The sequence below is a fragment of the Cupressus sempervirens genome, chromosome 8 (genome assembly GCF_028749045.1).
Source record: "Cupressus sempervirens isolate cs-2001-9-10 chromosome 8, ASM2874904v1, whole genome shotgun sequence".
Lineage (NCBI taxonomy): Eukaryota > Viridiplantae > Streptophyta > Pinopsida > Cupressales > Cupressaceae > Cupressus > Cupressus sempervirens.
In genome coordinates, this window is record NC_143125.1 from 744120250 (window position 1) to 744142708 (window position 22459).

The window sequence follows — 22459 nt, forward strand, 5'->3', positions numbered from 1 at the left end:
TTATCAAAGTTGGATAGTTCAAATGTAGTGAGTCTTCCAATTATTCCTTCAAAGGTTAATGTTTTTCCTTGTACACATCTTAGCTCTTGGATGGTTGAAACTCTAATAGCATAGATAGGGAGCAGGGTTCTCAATTCTTTGCTACTAACAGTCTCTTCTTCCATTTGATAGCCCAAACTTCTAATTGCACTTACCACTTCTTTCATTTTGGTTCCATATTGAGTAGCATTTTCTCCTTCTTCCATCTTCATGCCATCAAACTTCCCTCTAAGGCTTTCTCTTTTTTCTCTTACAACATTTTGATCTCCTCCATAGATATCTGATAAGGATTTCTAGTGTCACATCCTTTGATGTCATCATATTCTACATAGCTAAGTGCAGAGGCAATCTCCAACATTTCTTGATTGTGCTCCTTCATTTTGTTGAAATCATTTGTAGAGAGGGGTCTTGTAGGATCTATATGTTCCACTAAAATTGAGGTCTTTGCATAGTCACCTATTTATCCAAGGTGCAATTTCATCAAACTTTGCCATGCAACAAATTTCTCTCTGTTGAACTTGGGAACATCTCTCTTGGACATCTTGATCTTCCTGATGCTAGTAACTTAAAACTAAATAAGTAGTTGGGTCTGATGCCAATTGTTAGTATTATTTTAGAACAACTAAGAGGGGGGGGGTGAATCAGTTATTCAAGGTCCAATAATGTCCAATCAAACTTTTCACTAATTATAGTGAGGTCATTCACACTACCACTTATTCAAGCTTAAGTCTTTAACCTAGCAAGTTACTATAAATCAACATGCAATAATGAAACACATAAGATCAACATATAACACAGAGATTTACGTGGAAACCCAATTTGGGAAAACCACCAATAACATGGTACCTTCTTTCTCACCCTTCTGAAGTGATGCCCTATTAAAGGCTACAACACATTGTTAGATGTGACCCTAGTAAAATATTTCAATACCCTATTAGGAGTGTGCTATACCCTATTAGGAGTGTGCTTTCTTAGAGGACTTTAGAACATTCAACTTGGAATGTCATCCTATTAAAGGAGTTTAAAATGGCTATTAGGCCAACCTAATTCCACAGGATTTCCATTATCTAATGCAATTACTAGAGAGTATTAGAAATTCTTATAACTTGATGTAACTTACAACTCAACCTTGTAGATCTTAGATCACAATTCAGCTCACAACTCTTGCTTGGCCTTCTTCCTATGTAGCTTTGACAACTTGTCCACCCTTACAAGTTTTGTCTCCTTGAGTCTTCTACTTGTTATAACAAAGAAATCATCTCCTTTTGGTCACTTGATCAAATCAGAGTCTCTGTGCTCTGTTCTTTCCTTACCGTGTCTACTTCTTGATACTTCACACTTGCCCACACTCGGCCTCTTCCAATCACTATTTGATCTTTGACCTATAACTACTTATGTAGAAGTTTGGAATTCATTTTCCTACTCAATTATTCTTGCTAATAACTTTAATTGACTTGGAAAGATATGCTATATCTTTCCCTCCAATTTGTTTCTTCTAGAAACATCATGTTAAATCCACTTGCAATCACCTAAAAATCGTTAGCATAAAACTTTGTGACACTAGCTCATCATCTTTATCTTCCACCTGGTTCACAAAATTCAATGTAACAACCTTATCATCTCTGATTTGGCAAATTTTTAACTTTTCAAATAATGTAGCAACTTGACATTATTGAAATACTAGTGCTCAGCACATACTGTGTTACTCAACATCAACTACATTTTACGGATGCTCGACACTTGACTTCACTCGACACCTAAAGTTCACTCAGTATACACCAGATTTATCATTTTCTTAACTCCAACTAAAAATTTTCTCAGCTCCAAATAGCTTGCTCGGCACTCACTGATGAACTTAGTTAAGCTTTGGAGTCAACCTTGTTACAATTTATACTTATAATGTATTTAAGTGTGTCCAACCTCTATGCCTTGGAATATGTCATTAGTACATTATTTTATCAATGTCTTAACTGATCCTTATACTTTATTACAACAACATAACTCAACCTTTCTTTTAGGTGCTTTTGTTACCTCTTATTGATTAAATCCTCCTTGTTAATCAACTAAGTGATAGTACTTGGATCATATAAGCAATTGTAATTCTAGAAAATAGCAAGTTTGACATCAATGACAAAAAAATGATTGAAAAAATTCTTTATCAACTTCATCATTCTTCAAAAATGATCTTTTCAATCATATTCCAATAGGATTCTTTGTATGGGATGTCACTAATGATGACATATGCAAAGGGTTGTTGGATAAAGATTTGATATTAGGTGTTGGGCAAGTTAGGTAGCTGAATTTGGGTATAAAAAACTAGATATAAGAGAAGATTGGGAGCATTGAGACCAACATCTTCACATATGAAGGCTGATTGAGAGTGCTCAAAAAGACTTTGTGGCATGTTGAACACTAGAACACTGATATTCATGGCATCAACTTGTTCATCTTGTATCCTTGGGAGCTACTTAGTTTGTTCTTTTTCATGGTCTAATGACGCCTTTTGCTTTTCACCTAAGAGACCTACTTTTGTTTTTTTTTCTCTTTTTGCTTTGCAACTAGAAGGTTGAGTTAGCTCCCAAAAATATGCCAATGTGTTCACTTTAGGATAAATTTGTTCATTATGATCACAAATTCTAGTGCCTTCATAGATTTCAAAGTCTACTACAAGATCATCATCATTGTCAAATTGATCAAAGATCGGTGGTCCATGTTGGTCCCAATCTAATAGTTTAGGACAACTTAAGGGGATGCCATCATTAGTGTTGAATGGACTTTGGTTGAAGATAGATATATGGGTATTTGATTTGGTGGTATCATTGGGGTTATGCTTAGAAGTTGGAGGATTGTTGGTTTTAGGTGGGGTATCCTCAAATGTTCTTTCATTTTTAAAAACATCCATAGTCTTACATGTAGGTATCATAGTACTCAGAGGACCTATTCATAATGGTTTGAATCCAATCCCCAAACTAGGAGGTCAGACTTTTGTAGTGATAGGTTCAATTATTCCTTGTTTTTGATATCTAAGACCACTACATCCATCATATCCTTGCTTCTGCATAATAGTGAACCTAGGTCCATACATGGCAGGAGATATCAAAGTGGGTTCTTTTTTTCCTTTTTCTTTCTCAATATAGACATATGTATTCTCATAAACATGTTCTTCAAGTAGGTCTCCTCCACAAATGAAATTGATAGAACTGGCATTTTTTTGTACTGATCTCAGAATGTTGGGTTTGCAATAGTTTTGATTTGCCATAAGATTGGGGAGAAACTAGTGACTCCCTAATGTGGAGTACTTTACACATAAATTACTCTCCACACTTGTTGTCTTCAATCTTTAGCTTTTCTTTGGCCTTACTAAGGAGGATTTCTACATCCACATATTTAGAGAACTCTTTGGGTTGTGCTTCATTATTTGCTGGGACTTTCTATGTAGTAACATCTCTTAGATTAGAACAAAATTGGAAAGGGTTTGGATCACTAGGGATGGAAACCTCCACATTGTTATAGGACAACTTCAGATGTTGATGATATATAGAGGGTACTTCTTTCATAGCATGAAGCCAAAGGCATCCTAGTATCATGTTGCAATTCATTTCTATATCTAGGACATGGAACAAAGTATTCTTAGTAGTTGGACCAACTCTGATGGGTAATATGATGATGCCCTTGGAGAAGCCTTCACCATCATCATAGGAATTTATTTTGATTCTGCAAGATGGATCTACATCTTCTTCAAAATAACCCAAACCATTGACAACTTTTAAGGTACAAATATTTAGTCCTACTCCTCCATCTATCAAGGCACATCTGATCTTGGCTTTATGTGTAAAGACTTCAAGGTGAAGGGGATCATTGTGGTTGGGTTTGTCTTTAGGAATATCCCAAGGGAAAAAGGTGATATGTTGTGATGCAAATAGGCCCCCAACCATATCTTGGAATTGGGTGACATCGATTTTATCTAGGACTACTGACTCTTTAAGGGCTTGATCCAAGATCTTTTGATGTTGGGAAGATGCATGTAGTAGGTCCAAGATGGATATTTGCACCAGGGTCTTGCCAAGTTATTTGAAAAGGCTATAATTAGATGAACTAATTGCATTAGGTTTACTAGGGGCTGCAAGTCTGGTAGAGGCCATAGGTCTAGAAGGAGCTCTAGGTAGGGTGATCTTAGTACAATGTGTAGTGATAGTGGAAATGTGAGAATAAGATTCAATGAAATAGTTGATTGTGTACTCATATCCAATTCATGTATAATTCACATTGGCTTGTAAGTTTGACTTTGAACTAGAGGCCTTATCTTTGTCATGATTACCCAAAGGATCTTTAAAAATAGTGTGATTAGAGTTGGATGCTAATAGTGATGGATTGAATGTGATTACACCATCATCAATAAGGTCTTGTATTGCATATTTTAGTTGGAAACATGATGAGGTCTTATGCATTTTGGTGTGGTGGTAATTGCAAAATTTTTTGCCAACCCAACAAGAAGGTTTGGTTAGTGGTTCATCTTTGATTGGGGGTAACTATAGGAAATTATTACTAAGTAACTGTGGGGTGAAAGCATAGATTTGTGTCACATTTTATGATACCAAAACCTATTTTGTTCAAATATCATTTCTCTATCAAAACTCAATTTTTTTCAAAAACTAAAAATACCCTTTTATAGATCTTAGATTCAATATCATCATTATATAAATTTTTGAGTGTTTTGATTAGTTATAATATGTTATAATCTCAAAATATTATAAGTCAATATTTCAACATTTTAGAAGATGCTCCCTCAAAAAAGAAAAAAAAATAGTAATCATATCAAAAAAATTAAAAAATTATATTCATCTCTAGAGGAGAGAATCCTCTTAATGAATATGTAATTTTTTTTCAAGAAGGTATAGATTTGATAGGGAAGTTTTGACAGGAGGAAAAAACTGTTGGATTTTGATAAGGTCAAACTTGAGTACTTATAATAAAGAAAATATACATAAAAAAAATTTATTTCTTTGTTTGTTCACTAGCTATACATGTCATCTATAATATATTTTCAAATCAGAACAAAAAAGTATGATTTGCATATACTTGTTTGACGGGAACTACACCTTATATTTTTTAAAGCTAAAAAAGGGACTTCAAAATAAAATAAAATGAATAAATTCTTATTCAAAATAAAAATAAAAATTATAGGCATAAAATTCATCCAATTGTACACATTTCATCAGTTTACATCATGTTCATATTTGAAACACAAATACCATTTATTTTGTCATTAATGTTGAACTGTCACATTTTGATAACACGTTTCTTTATAAAAGGTGACATAGGTTTGTGCTTTTACCCTATTGAAGTGCAATCTAAATAGGTATCCCTAAGGGTATATCTTTGGTTCTAGAATTTCTTTGAGGTCCATCCTGTGTGGAAGTATTAGTTTTCTATTGTGGAGGTGGTGTTTGATTGGGAGTTTGCGAATTCATAGGGTTCACACCTTTCAAAGTCAGTCGAGGTTGTGCTATGCTAATTGTTCATGCATCCAAAATGAAATCATTAGTCACATTCTTTTTTTTGGATAAAACTTTCACCTTGTCATTAGATGAGTTGGTGTTCATGTTTTCCTTGTTTGTCTTGAGGATTCCCTTACAGATAAGAGCATCTTCAATACTAGCCCCTTTTTTCATTAGTTTTGAGATGGTGCTTGGACTTTTGATTTTAAGTTCATGCATCAAGTTGGGGACTAGGTCTTCAATGCATAAGTTAACTTTTTGTTCATCAAGAATGTCTAATGAGTGTTGAGTGCTTGAGCTTGTCCAACATAGTAAGAATGTGATAAATGGTTCTCATGTCTTTTGTTTAGTTAAGCACAAATTAAAGGATATCACCTCATTTGTAATGTCAAAGGAAAAATGGGAGATGAATTTATTTTCCAGATCTAAGCAAGATTTGATAGTACTAGGAAGTTTGGACTACTATTTGAGTGTGGGGCCACCTAGAGAATGAGGGAACAATCTCATGAGGTAGGTAGGCTCATCACTGAGTTCGGTACAAGAGGCACCAAATTCTTGGATGTAATCAATGGGGCTTCCTTTTCCTCATTTTTTTTCAAATCTTAGAGCCTTGAAGTGTTTTGGGAATGGAGGCATAAACATAGTTTTATCAAATGTATTAGAGCATAAATCCCTTTTTGTATATCGAGCCTATTTCTTTTGGACTCCCAATGCCTCAACTTGTTTGGAAAGTTTTTTGAATTGTTGTAATAACTCTTCATTATGACTTTGCATGATAGTTTCCCTTCAAGTCTTTTGTGTCTATGAGTAGATCATTTTCTATGGTGAGAACTATTTCTACTCAATTCTAACATTTCTATGATAAGTCTGGTGATGTATCACTAGGTGGTGGAGATATGTTAGTACCTCGAAGAAAAAAGGGGCCCTGTTGTGGTAGATGTTGGGGTACTTGTTGTGGTATCTATTGTGGTACTTGTTATGGAATTGACTTTGATTGTTGTACCATGTGTTGTTGTGGTAGTTGTTGTGCCATTTTTTGTGGTTATTTTTGAGATACCTCTATTGGTTGCATATGAGACCATGTATGTGACTTTTGTTGTAGAGGTATCTATTGAAATTGTTGTGGCACATGTTGTTTTTCTAACAAATGTCGTTGATACACAATTTTTTGCTCAAGGGATCATTGGTATTCCAACTATTTTTTGATTTTTTCTTGTTGTTTAGCAAACAAGGCTTGTTGTTGTTGGAATTGTTGTTGATACATTATGGGTAGTCAAGTGGATTTACATTGGAGTGTGTGTTAGGGACGTTGGATGCTTGCACCACTTGAGGTTGTTGTTGTTGTGGTTGATGTCACTATTGATATTGATATGTCAAATGTGGGTTAAGTGGATTTAAACCTGGTTGAGGATTAGAAACATTGAGTCCTTGTACCACTATAGTTGATGTTGTCATGGGAGTTGATTATGTCCTTGAGAATTGAACATCATGTTTAAGTTGTTGTTTTGGTATCTTTGCACATTCAATGCTTCTACTTGGGACACCATATTGACATGACAATGAGACATGTTTCTTTTAGGAATAGGTATAATGTCAATAAGACTTTTTCCTTTGTATGTCCATAGGGATTGTTGCAATTGACATTTCACATGTAATACTCATGAGAGGCTCTATAACATTTGATGTCATAACATTTGGAAGAGTTGGGAGCAAAGGTGTGCTTTGTTGGTTTTCCTCCAAAGGAGGTATGTTTGGCATCCCTAGAGTACAAGTCCCTTTAGCTGCATCTTGTTGTTGCAACATGTGATTAAGATTATTAACATTCTTTTGGGAAATTTATGATGAGTCTTGTTTCCCTTTATTGGTGGTGGTTCATCAAACAAGGGATTAATGTTGATGTGTTCAAATGTACCTTGGAGGATTTTGATGGTTGATTCTTGATGGGACCTTATAGGTTCCATTATTGTGTTTAAAAAATCCAAAGGTCATTTTACCTTATATAAGTCCAAATTGATCATGGGTTTTATGTTTTCAATTGTTGTGTTGGTTTGATTTTTGGACTTAAGCCCTTCCAAGTTTGGGTTAAATTTGATAATTTCTTGGGCTGCCAAAAGTTTGAAGTTTTTGAAATTTCTTTTGTCTTGACATGCCCTGGCCAGTTCTTCATGAGTGATGACATAATTAGTGTCAAATTCATCACTTAGGTGTACAATACCTTGTTGTGTATTGATGTATTAGTGTTGAAGGTACTTGTGTTGGGTTTGCTAAATTCAAAGGAGTGTGTTTTTTCATCCTCAAGAGTGGTTGGTACACTTCCTCCTATAGGTTGTATCAGCATGAATATAGGTTCAAAGTTAGGACTCCATAGAACCATCCCATGTGTAGGGGAAGTGTTTGAAGGAAACTTCATAGCAGGTGTGTTTCTTAGGGTTTGTTGTCTAATCTCTTGATTATGGTGATCTTGTAGATACACATTTAAGGGGTCCACGAGTAATGGTTGTGATGCCTTGAGTATTTCTTTGTCAAATGTTGGTTGGATTTTATTTCCCTTCCTTGTTCTTGGATGAGATTTTGGTTCTGTTGGCACCTCAAAATACAAGGGTTAATAAAGTTCTTCAAGTCAAGTCTTTGAGCTAATTGTGTCCTAGTGAATGCTAGCATGATACCTTAGGATGCTGATGCAATGGAGAAAAACCTAAATGGACTCCTTGCCTCCAAAGTGTACATGTAAACTACCAACTATGCTCAGAAAGTACCAAGTTTTCCCTTAGTGCACTTGAGGTCTTGAACATAAGCAGTTGGTAGGAAAAAGGTATGTAGTTGGTAAATAGAGGTGTTAGGGTGACTAAAGTGCAAAATGTGAATATTTTGAGTGTTTCCAAGGTTTAGGGATGAAATGCAAGCTATGAAAGTGTAGATTAGGGTTCTAAAACCTAAGATGACATCCTTTATTACCAAGTGTGCTCTAAAACTACTAACTATGCATTGAAACTACTAAATATGCACAAGAGAGGGAGATGAAGCACATGAGTAAGGGTTCTGAGGGCAAGAACAAGGGTTTTGAGGACAAGGAAAAGGTCTTGGAGAAAAAATTAAATACAAATGAGGGTAATTTTCATGGCAGCCTGGTTTAGAATAGTCCACACATAGACAAAGGAAGAAGCTGATTGCTTTCGAGAAGCTTCGTCAAACTGGTTCTGATCCAGTTTGCCATAAATTTTCTTCCATTTTCTCATCTACACCTTTTGTTCAACCAGCTTGAGATTATGATTTCAGCCACATATTCTCTACTACACCAGTTGTACAACCAATCGACTCCATATCAAACCCTTTTCCATTTTAGAGATGCCCTTTCAGAGATATTAATTCCAAAAGGGTTTCAAGTACTATTGACAAGTCAATCTTCAAAGGGAAAGCAATTGTCCAACCTACAAAACCTTTCTTCCTTAATCCTCATTTTCATGATCGTCAATCAGAGCTGACATCTAAATGCCCTCCAGTTTCTAAACTTGGAACTTCCCTTTACTTTGAAAAGGGTGAATCATCCCATCATCATTAGAAATCTTAGCTACCAAATTTCTTTGGGCAAGACAATCTCTTTCACAATAATCCCTTGATGGTTCATTCATTTCAATGACATACCATTACATATTCAGAGTCATTGCTACCTGTAAAGGTGAATGTGTGACACAAATCTACCTTTGTACAGAGGAGTCACAATAGAAAGGTGTTCAAAAAACAAATAGTATTTGATATATGTGAAGGTGCTCCTCTTGACTCTTCTATTCAAATGCAATCTGTTCAGATCCAAAAAGATCTAGCTTGAAAGAAGCTAGTCTCAACAATTGATAGAGCCCTCTTCATACCAAAAATGATCTAGAAGAAAAAAGATTAGGGTAAGGTAGATAAATGACCTCAACACTTTGCACATGGTCATTGTCCACAATTATAGGATAATAGTCAAGAGACATATCAAAATCATGTGGACCAAAATTTGGAGCAAGATCCTCTAAACTCTTCACAACAATAGTTGCATGTTACTTTTTCAAATCAAATGTTCCAAAATTTGATCTCTACTCTTCAGCAGAAAGCTCTCATAGGTAAGTTTTCTTCTGCTTCGTTATCCTTTTTAGATATCAAGAATTGGGCTTTCAACTTCTGGTTAGGCTTGATAGATATTTTTTATCATGATTTGGAATCCAATTTCTTTATTGCTATCTTTAGTTTGAGAGAAGAAAGAAATGCTATAAATAAGCAGAAGGGTTGGTTTTGTTAGGGTGTGGGGTTATTTACCATGTTGTGGATTCCAAACTTTAACCCCGAAGATATAAATATCCAATTCTTTCCATATTGGGTTTCTTTTCCTTCTTTGCCTTTGGAATATCATGATCTTGAGATATTGGAAATTATAGCTAACAAGTTGGGAATTTTTTTGAAGCATGATTTGATTCCATATGAATGCCCTCATTTGGAAGTCAGGGTGTGTTTATTGAGTAATATGCATAAATCATTTCCTCAATCTATAGCTCTCATATCCAAATGGGGAAAATGGATACAGTTAATTAAGGTGTCAGATCCTTTTATGATTCTAAAATTCCAAGATAATCTTGGTCATTTCATTTATATGTGCCAAATTGGTCAACAAGATGTCTTACAAGTTTGTCCAGATAATTCTTCAGACCCTAATGTTTGTTCTTGGAAAATAAAAATGATGAATTGCAATACTTCTGAGGTCAACAACATAGTCTCCATGACAAAGGGCCAAGATTATTCAAAATATAGCTATATATATGAAGAGAATTCACATGCAACTCAATTTATGTCAGATTCATTCATGATTTTTCTTCAACAATTTTTTTGGCTCTTCACTTTATTCAAGAGTGTTTGCTACAATAGTAAATTTTTTATGTTGGAGTATGCCCCTCCATTTCAAATGGATTCCTCTATAGATATGAGCTCAAATTTGTCTCCCCTAGTAGACCTTCCACAATGTGTATCTTCAAAGTCATTAAGTTTGATCACTTTCTAGAACATAAGTTTTTCACTTTCAATATTAAGGTAGCCCATTTGGTGCCTTTCTATTTATCCTTCTCCTATCATATTGACTTTTATTTGTGATCAAATTTTATTTGAAATTACTACCTCTATCATTTTTGATATTGCCAAAGAGGAAGGCTTGCATGCTAAAGATTATAAGTCACCTATAATTGACAACTTGCTTCGAGAATTTCAGTTTTGGAATAAATTGATCCCAAGTCAGGCCTTTGAAAACAAACAGTTCTTAACCAATTTGATAATCAGTCAGTTCTTAACAATTTTCCTTAGGATTCTAGTGTAGGAATTGTAAGCTTAGTGATAGGAGATTCCTTGGGGTTAGAGACCAATATTTATCAACTAGTGCAAAAGTCTATGGTTTTGTCTCCTCAAGAAACTCAAACTCAAGATTTTCAAATGCAAGATAGCCTTAAAATTCATCCTTTATCTATAGTGCAAACCCCATCTACAACAGTTCCTCTTACTAAAATACCAAAGGTGAGAGGTAAACAGAAAGGTTCCAAAATTAAATCAAAAATTGCAGTAGGTACTCAAACTACATTGGATGATAGTTTCACTATTATCAGAAGATCAACAAGGAGAACTAGGTGTTCTTCTTGTCCCCAATGAAAATCATCTCATGGAATGTCAAAGGTTTAAATGCCTCTAAAAAGAGACTAGAATAAAACAAGCCATTGATTCTTTGCAGGCAAATATTGTTTTATTGCAAGAAACCAAATTATCCCAAAACAATTTTGAGAAAACCATTGCAAGATGGAAAAAATAGAAGGCCTATTATATGCAAGGTTTGGGTGCCTCTAGAGGTTTAGCAGTTCTTTGGAATCCATTTTCAGTTAATTCTCAGCTCTTTCAACAAGAAAGTGATTGGCAGTTTATACATATAACTGCATTTGATATTTCTTTTATCCTAATTAACGTATATGGACCTATTTCAACTTTGGATAAAGCATGTTTATGGGATTCTATCACACATTCTCTTCAAATGCAAGATCAATAGCAAGTAGTTATTGGAGGTGATTTTAATGCTTTATTAGCTCATTCAGAAAAAAATGATAGTATTATCCCCCACCCCTCGACCCTCCCCCCCCCCCCCCCCCCCCCCCCAAAATGCTACAAGATTTTTATGCATTTCTAGATAATAACAATCTGATGGATGTTCACCCTAATAATGGATTATTTACCTGGACTAACAAGAGGTCTGGATTTTCCAATATTGCTGCTCATCTTGATAGGTTTTTCTTATCTAAAGATTGGAAGTTGAGTTGCTCAGATATTTCTTCAGAAATCCTTACCTTGCCAGGATCTAATCATTTTCCTATCTTGCTATTTCTCAATTATAATAAAAAATGTTTTGACCAACACTTTCATTCTTCTTTCAAATTTGAAAGCATGTGGCTCAGGCATCCACAATTTTTACACAATATTCATCAATGGTGGAATGAAGTTCCAATGGAAGGACCAAAAATGCATTAGTTTGCAATGAAATTGAAATATATCAAGTCTCAAATTCAAATTTGGAATCAAAAAGTTTTCAAAAATGTGTTCCAACTGTAGACACCTAAAAACCTTTAGAAAATAAAGTATTTTTATTTTCTGAAAAAGTCCTGATGACATCATCATTTATTAATTAATTAATTATTTAATTAATTAATTAATTTTTATGCCATTGAATCCCTTTATCTTAATTAAAAATATTTAATTAAGGAATCCCTCCCAAAAATGTTTAAATCTTATTTAAACATTATTTCCTTATTTATTAATTATTTAATTAATAAATTGACCAAAAATCCTAAAATAAATAAAAAAATTATTTTTTGCCCAAAACTTGGCCAATTTCCTTATGACCAATAACCTCTTCCAAAATCTTCTAATCCTTCTTTAATTTCGATTAAAGGCTAATCTCATCATTTCCTACCCCTAACCCCAACTCAAAATATTTAATTAAAATTAAATATTAATCCTCATGTTTATTAAAAAAGTTTTAATAAATATCTCCTCAACCCAAACCCTTGAAATAAATAAAAATTTATTTATTTCTTAAAAATCTAATTTATCCTCATCCTAAGAAGTTCTAGACTCTTCTAGAAAGTCTTCATCCTCATCCTAGGAAATTCTAGACTATTCTAGAAAGTCTTTATCCTCATCCAAAATCTAGACTCTTCTAGAAGATGTCTTTAAACCTAATCCTAATCCCCTCCTAACCTTGTCACATTCCCTAAACATGGGTTAAGACTTACTAACCCAAGCCAAAGTTAACAAATATCTCCTCCTTCACCCACCCTCATTAAATGCCATCCACTTGCCTATCCCTAAGCTAATCCTAAACCATCCTAATCCATCCTCTAATCATTTGCACAAGCCTAAACAAGCTTAAAACTTTCCTAATCAAGTCCAAGTCGAAATTGCTCTCATCACCCTCAAAATATCTCAACCATAAAACTTTATGAAGTCCACTAGGTCATAAATGACTCTTACAAGCCCTTTTATTGCTCTTACAAGTCATTATGAGGGTCTTTATGAAGATTTTATCCCTTGAGCCTCCTTTGTTGACTCATCCTTCCCCTTTCCTCCATCCTCTCACCATGTGACATGTGTCACTCCTTGATTGGCTATAAGGAAGCACAATCCATGTGCTCTCCTCTCATGCAATCTGAGCCCTCCATAAGCTTTTTCCCATCCTTGCATCTTAGCCCTCAAACCCTCAAGCCTCTTGCCTATAAATTGGATCCTTCCCCTTTTCAAAATAACACAATCCATGAAGTAAAGTTATAATGCTATTTTGAGAGCCAAATCCATACTAAAGCCATCTATCCACACCAAAAATCCACAATCATCCATTGAAGCCTTTGGAAGCATATTGAGCATACATCCTATCCATTTAGATAAAGCTACTCAACAAGAGAGCTTCTTATTGAGAGAGTCCATTAATGGCTCATATTCTCAATTGAGAGCTCATCTTTGTCTATCTTGAAGTTTATGAATTTTGTTTAGTTTGTAGAAGCTTTATTTAAATTTGGTTTCTATTAGCATACTAACATTGTTCATATACATTTTGGCACGCCCGGTGGGACCCCGCATGGGTCATCTTCATTAGCTTTTTAGTCAAGTTTTGTATGTTATTTGCTGATTTTGGCTAATTTTTCTTGTTTTGTGATTGGTAGGATTGTATAAATTGGTTTTGTAGGTCCACATGAGCATGAAGAAGACAAAGGAACTCATAATCTATCTCATAGTGTTTGCAGATTTTTCAAGCTTATAGGTGGACAAAGAACTTGAAATTCTTCTTCCTCTTCTTGTCTATATTCTTCTTATTCCATCTACTTCTTCTTCGTCTTGTGGGAGATCTTGGCCATTTTTTTTTAAGGAAGCAAAATCATACACACTTCTTTTTAGTGCTTAAAATGAACCCCCAAATCATACTTAAATCCATTGAAAAATTAAAAATTTGCAAGAAAGAAAAAATATTTTAACAAGTGAAACTAAACCAATCTAATCATTTGCATCCTTTCAACATCAAGGTTTTAGATGCATTCATGCAAAATTAGGAACACTTAATTTTTGGAAATTTAAAAAGAACTTCAAGTTTCTATTTCAAAAGGTTCAAAATCAACACTAAGTGCACACTAAAGTTCTTTTAAAAAATCTCATGAAAACTAAGAGTCCTAAATGGTTGCCAAAAATTGTCCTAAAAGCTTTGTTATTTGTTCCAAACAAATGTCTTATTGCAAAATCTTGAATGTTTCTTAGGATTTTCATGCATCAAAACAATCTAGGAATATCATTTTTGGGCTTAAAATATGAAAATTAGAACACAAAATCTTGAATGAAAACCAAAGTCCAAAGAGTCATTTTCACTTTTGAGTCCAAAAAAATCTTGAATGATCTAAGGTTAAAACAAAGCACTTCAAAGTTCTTAAAACAACACACAAAATCTCAATCTTGAATGCTCAAAAGAAAACACTTGAATGTTTAACCACTTTTCTTTGAATGCATGTTGCTAAAATCACTCTTGAATGCCATGGATTAAAATCAAATTTTTCTTGAATGCATGATTAAAACAAAAAATCCAATCTTGAATTCTAAGGATCAATTAACCATTGCAATATCAAACACTTCATTTGGAGCTTCTAAAAATTGAACAAAACAAATCTCTTTTCCACATGCAATCTAGGTAAAGTTTGATTTTTGGACATTTAAGAAACCTTGTTAAGTTAAAATACAAATTTGCAAAAATCAATTTGAGTAGTTCCTTGGACTCACCTCTTTTCTAATCACCCATCAAATATTAACCATTGGTTGCAATCTCAGCGCCATTTATGGGGATGGATCTACTTGAAAAAGGTGTTAAATGTTCCACAATCTAACTCACTCACTTGGTCTTTGAATGTTTGCTTTAACTTTATCAAAATTCTTAAATGATCAAAACTCTAGATTAAATCGATCAAACTTCAAGTTTGGGCACTAAAATTGAACAACAACTAACGTGGAGAGCCTCCGGGTGCGCGCTTGAAATCGAATCTCACACACTTTTGTTTTGGGCTTAAAACAAACTCACACTCAATCTTGAATGCCTTAAAGAAAATTAATCGATACTTGACGTGGAGGGCCTCTGGGCGCGCGAGTTTTTTTTTGTTGATCCTAACTCTTCTTATTGTTTGCATTCTTCGATCAATTTACTTTTGTTGGCGTTTCAAGTTGGAATTGAACATTGTCTCTTAAACATGAGTGCTTGCAAAGTCTAGATTAGCACACATAAGAGTCAGTTGGTAAAAGAACAAGCGTGTTTTTTATCCCAAGGTCATCCAAGTCTTCTCTCCCCTTGTCATCTTTCGAGGCCATCTTGGGTGCATAAGATTAGGATCCAAAACCTTGTTTCTTTTTAGGAGGCCTGCTTGGGGATTTCATCACCCCTTGGACGACCTCAACTCCAGCGTTCTGGCGGAGTATAAGAATTGGGAGGTGAATCGAAAGACACCTCTCTTGGGATCAAGATTTTGTCACTCAGGATAAGCCTCAAGGAACTTTATACCCTTGAGAAGTGAAAGAGGAGAAGTGGGTTACCACTCCTCTTGGTTGTGTGACATCTTTTTGGTCTCATCTATGGATTTGGGCCTCACGTACCTTGGGTATATCGAGGACTCCTTAGCTAAACCAACTGTCAACCTTGTAGACAACCATCTAGGATGTTAATGTGTTTGAGGTGACTGATCGAAACATTTGTAGAACATACACACTCCTTGGCGCAAGTATCACTTTCTGAGAATCAAAAACTTCTATCTGGTTGTTTCTATCTATTGCTTGATCTTTTATTTGTTGAATGAATGTTTGCCAAACTTGGTCAATCCTAGCTTAGGGCATACTTAGCGTAGTCACTGCCTATTCTAGAAGTTGAATGAGTTGAAGCAAAACAACCAAGATCTCTCAAAGCCAAGCAGATTTAGAAATTGATGTCAGAGCAACCCAAACCCAAACAGAAGTTCCACAAAGTTAAACTCAAACCATCTCTAGCATACCAAGAACTTTTAGCCAAGAGAAAAGAAATAACACCAAGCCCACGAATTGCCAAACTCCACAAAGCAGAGGACAAAGCTACCGACGAAGCACTTCAAGAGGCGTGGTTAGAGCGCACCATCAAATTTAGCCAACATCCAGGAGTTAATCCTGCTTATGCCTTACCAAATAGGCATGATTTCTATGATTAGACACCCTTGTTTCTCCCCATCTTCTTGGATTAGCTTCACTTTAGAGTCATCTTTGTAGAAAAGCCAGCCATCTTAGGCTATCCCCTTAAGCATTATTAGCTCATCCATCTCATTTAGAATCAAACCATCTAGCCAGCAATCAACACCTCACATCCAAGCCTTCAAAATTGTTGTCACTTTTGCCAAAAGTTTGCCACTCCTAAAATCTTCCAAATCCATCAATCTCACCAAGGTTATCCCTTTGATAGAGCTTTTTCTAGGGTAATCTAGCTTTGTCACTTGTTATCCCTCATCACCTTGAGCTAAAGGTTGGGATCCACAAGTGGTCAATCTCGTGTTCTTCCTAAAGGATCATCACTCTATCCTTAAGTTGACACAATTACCACCAAGCTTGCACATAGGAAAGCAGACCTTTCGTGCTTTGGCAACATATCTTTGAAGTTAGAATCTCCAACCCAATCCTCCTTAGGTTTTTTCATATAGCTTTGCCTTAACCTAGGAAATCATTTGCATAGAGAAGCCTTCCCCCTTTTGCATCCATCAGCATTATTGCATCTCATCCCTAGGAGCATTTTTCATGCCACCCGTCACTCGCTTAGCCAAGAAGAAAGAAACAATGGAGCCCTATCATTTGGATCGAACAACCTCACCCCCCTTGAGCACTTAGCCATCCTTCAGCCCAGAGAAAGCTATGCCATCATGTACTGACATTGAAGCTTTCATGAACCAACCAGGAAATGCAGTATTGGTAAATGCCATTATAGACAAGAACAAAGAGACAATCATGGCTAATTTTCGAAGGGAAAATGTAGGAGCCTTTGACTTTGGAAGACCCCCTCCATTATTAGATCCATCTCACCCATTATTTGGGTAGCTACCACCACCCATAGGCTCTTATGATCCAAATTATCCTCAATATATGCCAAAAGAAGAGCCTCCAGCCAATCCATATGATCCAACAGACCCAAACATACCATCATCCACCCAAGTTGAAATCTCCATGCCACAAGCCAACCCATCCACCACCACTCCATCCTTGGTTCATACCTCTCTGCTCCAAACCCCCTTTACCCAAAACAGCTCACCGTTCACCCCCTTTACTATTGTTGCTGCTGCTCCCCAACCCAGCCTTCCAAATCCACCCATCTCCCAAATCAGTGCTAGCATCTTTGGCCAACCTCAGCAATATACAACAGGGATGCCACCCATGGGGCCAAGTAATCAATCTTTCATCACCCCCAGCTTGTTCACTGCAGCCCAAAGCACAATCCCATCATTTCCATTAGGTCTTGGGAGCTCAATACCATTAGCCACAAATCTACAAGCTACTACCCTCACTCCACAAAGCTATCAAATCCCACAAGCTACTACCAATTTTCTACCAAACTCCCAAGTGACCCCAGCCCCTGCCACCACTCTACTAAGCTTCCAAATCCAACCACAAAGCTATCAAGCCCCATCAGTTCCATTCCCAAGCTTTCAATTCCCACCACCTCCACCACCAACTAATCCATTACCTCCAATTACCAACTAATTTTCAATGCCACTTCTAGGAGGTAATCCACCACCCCAGCCAACCACCAATTATTTGCAGATACCATCCCAAATGGGGGCACAACCCACATATATTTGTCAAACCCCACAAGCCCCTCGATCCTTTCCCCAAGCCTCTCAACCATCTTATACCTTACCTCCAAAAAGCAATCCATTTATCCCACAGCCAGCTTATGTTCCTCAATCCCAACCTCAAATCCCATATCAACAGCAAGCCTCGTAGCACATGCAGCAATATGCGCCACCTCCCCCTCAGCAACCTGTCATCCACCATGCAGCTGCCCAAACAATGTACAATCCCTATCAGCAAATCCCTCATAGCCATCCATATTCAGTGGCCCCATCCAGCACATACCTACCTCAAGGCACTCCTACATTGGGGGCACCCCAGCCATCACCTATCAATTCAAAATGGGAGCAAATGAAGATAGCTCTGAAAGCCATCCAAGAAGGGAATGATCCGAAGACATTCAAGTTTGAGAATGTGTGTCCTTACCCATTTGACAGAGCCATTACCATGACACCATTCCCCAAACACTTTCAGGTACCCAAATTTGACAAATTCAGAGGAAAAGGAGACCCTGTCACACATATCAAAGAATTTTACATGCACTGCCAGGACGTAGCATACAATGATGTCTTCCTCTTGCGCCTTTTTCCCAAAAGCTTAGCTGGACCAGCTCTTGAATGGTTTTATAGAATCCCCTATGGCACAATTAAAAACTTTGCTGAATTATCTGAGGCATTTGTAGCCCAATATGCCCATCTTGTTGAAACAGAGCTATCAATAGTTGATCTTGTCCACACCAAGCAAAAAGGTGGAGAAAGCCTTGCCGAATACCTACAAAGATGGCAAACCCTTACTACTCGCATATCCTGCACCTTGCCAGAACGCCATGTGGTGAAAATGTTTATTGATAATGCCCATCCTAGCTTGGCTCACCACATGACCATGAACTGTTTGCAAACCTACAAAGATATCCAAGAGAAAGGAATGATCCTTGAGCAAGGACTCATTAAAGATGGTGTGGTCAAGCTTTACAAGGAAGCCAACCAAAATTAATCACATTCCAATGACAAGTCTAGGTATTGGAACAAAAACAAGCACATTGCAACAGATGGCGTCACTAACACCAGACATGTGAATATTGTTGGCCCTTCTCACAACCAGTCCAACCCACCATATCAACCAAAAAATCAACAAGCTATCAACTACCAACAACAGAATAACCAAAGCTATCAAAACCACAATCCAAGACCCAACTTCCAAGGGTCTAGTAATCAAGCTAATGCCATCAATGTAGCTGCAGGACAAAAGCCTAGATTCCAACCTACACCTAGAAACTATACACCCCTTGGTGAGCCATTGGATGTCATTTTTGAGAAATTAGTCAAAGAAAACCTCATCAAATTTCCTCCTACCTAGCAAATTGACCCAAGCCAATCAAAAGCTGCATGGTACAAAGATAATGAGTACTGCAAATTTCATAGGGTAAAAGGTCACACTACCCTCAGATGCATGAAACTGAAAGACTATGTGGAGGACCTCATTGATCGGAAGGAAATCACTGTTGGTGCCCAAACCTCTCCCAATGCAGGCTTACAAATCTATCAAAATGCTTTTCCTTCACACCACAACCAAAATCCTGGAAAAGCACCTATCCAAACCAACAACAACAACACCAACAACCGTCAGCCAAACCAACAGCATGGGAAGAACAATGACCACACTTCATCCTATATAGACTATGGTAGCCTTATAGGTCATATATCTGAGAAAGAGCCTTCCGTCAATGTTATCAATATCCAAGGACCAAACAATGAGTGTGCGGTCACCACTCAAAGAGCGCGATTTAACATCGTAGGCCCACCTGTTACACCAACACCATCAGCTCCATCAAAAAGCCAGTACAATATCTTGGAACACCTTGGGAACATGCCAGCCCAAATCTCCATTTTAGACCTTCTTCACACTAGTCCTGTGTACAAGAACATCCTTGATAGTGCTCTCATAGAATCTCGTGTCCCTTCTGATATCAATGCTACTGATTTTTGTAATCTTGTTGGACACCTCTCATCCTCATGTACCCTATCGTTCAAACCCACCAACATACCCGTGGTCGAGCCAGATCACACCCTTCCGCTTCGCATAGCCATCATGGTATCCAATTTTGCTGTAAAAAGAGTAATGATAGATAATGGATCAGCCTTGAATATTTGCACCCTAAAATTCATAAAACAAGCTGGGTATACTGAGGCAGATATCATCAGTGAGGTTATCACCATCAAAGCTTATGACAACTTGGAAAGAACCACAGAAGGAAAAATCTTGCTGCCAATCAAGGTTGGGCCAGTCATCCAAGAGACACTTTGCCATGTTATTGATCTAAACCTACCATTTAACATCCCCCTTGGTCACCCATGGATTCATGCCATGAAAGCCGTTCCATCCACTTACCATCAGTGCATCAAATTTCTGCATCAAGGCACTGAGGTAACCATCCATACTGATCCAGAACCCTTTGCTTACTGTAATGCGGTTGAAGCTTCATATATAAACCATTGACCTTGAATTGATATCAGCACATCCATCGCCAGCTCATCCCACACTTATAATGACCCAAAAACCATCCTTGCCTCTACCCTGTCTATCGTGAAGATCAATAACAAAGGTTGTGGAGAGTATAGTCTGTCAGATGCATTTGCTATCGGGGCACTCCCACTTGATCCACATGCCCATGGATGACCAAAATATCACAAAGCTAAGGAGGTTCCACCTCCTCGATACAAATAGTTTGGCCCAACAACCTTTGTATCCTCAAAAATCCCTCTTCATGAGGAGCTCACTCCAGATATCAACAAATGGTTACATAAGGATGCACCTCAAAGAAATCAAGCATGCCTTGATCACTTCAGCCAAAAGTATCCCCAAGAACATAAGCTCATCACTGACAAATGGAACTATCAAGGTGGTGGTCTAGGACCAGAAGAAAGAGGCATGCAGTGCCCCATCGACGCACACAAGTGGGAATCGAAGTCAGGTCTTGGCTTTGGCATACCCACAATTGGGGGCACCAATGAGAATGGTCACGCTTTTTCAAACATTCACCGCAACCTTGTTGAAATCGAAGACATTCTTGAGGAAGTTGAAAAGAGAGCCTACGACGATATCCTAGACCAAATCTCCCTCGGAGACTCTGTTCTCCAAGAACTATCCATCCACCTCATTGACCTACCACTCGCCCATCCACAACTCATAGATTGGGACCAACCAAGTGTCATACACATCGATGAGTTCACATCAGAGGAGGCACTTCTAAGATTCATGGGAGTTGAAACTCCTCACAAGAAAACAAAGCCAGATTTTGCCTATATCTACAAGCTAGATCCCAAGGGGTATTTTGGAGAAAATCCCCAACCTAGTTCTGATACACCCAAAACTGGAACTAAGGTGAATCTAAGACTAGCTAAGGCAATGAAGAGAACCCCTCAGCAAGAAAATCCAGAAGAACATGAGGATTTAGCATTGCCTCCTCAAGATAATCGACTAGAGGTGTCTTCTATTCTAATTGAGGATACTCGAGAAGTCAACATTGGTTCATCAGAGATCCCCAGACTTGTTCACATTGTTGCATCCCTATCACAAGACCAAGCTGACCTCCTCTTTGAGGTCTTAAGAGAGAACATTGGCCGATTTGCATGGTCATATCAGGACATGCCAGGTCTTGATCCAAAGCTTGTAGTTCATCATCTTGCAGTTGATCCAAAGATCAAGCCCGTCAGACAAAAGCTTAGAAAAATGCACCCCAAGGTGGCATTATTGGTCAAAGCTGAATTAGAAAGAATGTTAGCTGCTAAGGTTATCCGACCTATCGACTACTCAGAGTGGATCTCCAACATGGTCCCTATCACTAAACCTTTCGGTGACATTAGAATCTGCACTGATTTTAGAGATCTAAACAAAGCTTGTCCAAAAGATGATTTTCCCTTGCCCAACATAGATATGATTGTAGATCTTACAGCTGGACATGAAATTTTGTCCCTCATGGATGGATTTTCTGGGTATAATCAAATCAAGATTGCAGAAGAGGATCAGCATAAGACAACATTCACTACCCCTTAGGGAACCTTTTGCTACAACATGATTCCTTTTGGCCTAAAGAATGCTGGGGCTACCTATCAAAGAGCTATGACAGCCATTTTTCATGATCTCATCCATAGCATTTTGGAGGATTATGTGGATGATATCTTGGTCAAGTCTCATACCTTCATGGATCATCTTACTGACCTGGAGAAAGTCTTTGATAGGTTAGCCAAATATCATCTCATGCTGAATCCCAAGAAATGTGTCTTTGGGGTCACATCTGGCAAGCTTCTAGGTTTCATAGTTTCTAAACGAGGTATAGAGATTGACCCCAAGAAGGTCAAGGCTATCTTAGACATGCCTCCTCCCCAGACACTGCGACAGCTTCACTCTCTTCAAGGAAAGCTCCAATTTGTTCGGCACTTCATCTCCCAGCTTGCAGATAAGTGTACACCATTTTCGCATTTACTGAAGAAGGATGAGAACTTCAAGTGGGATCCTTTATGTCAGCGCAGCTTCGACCATCT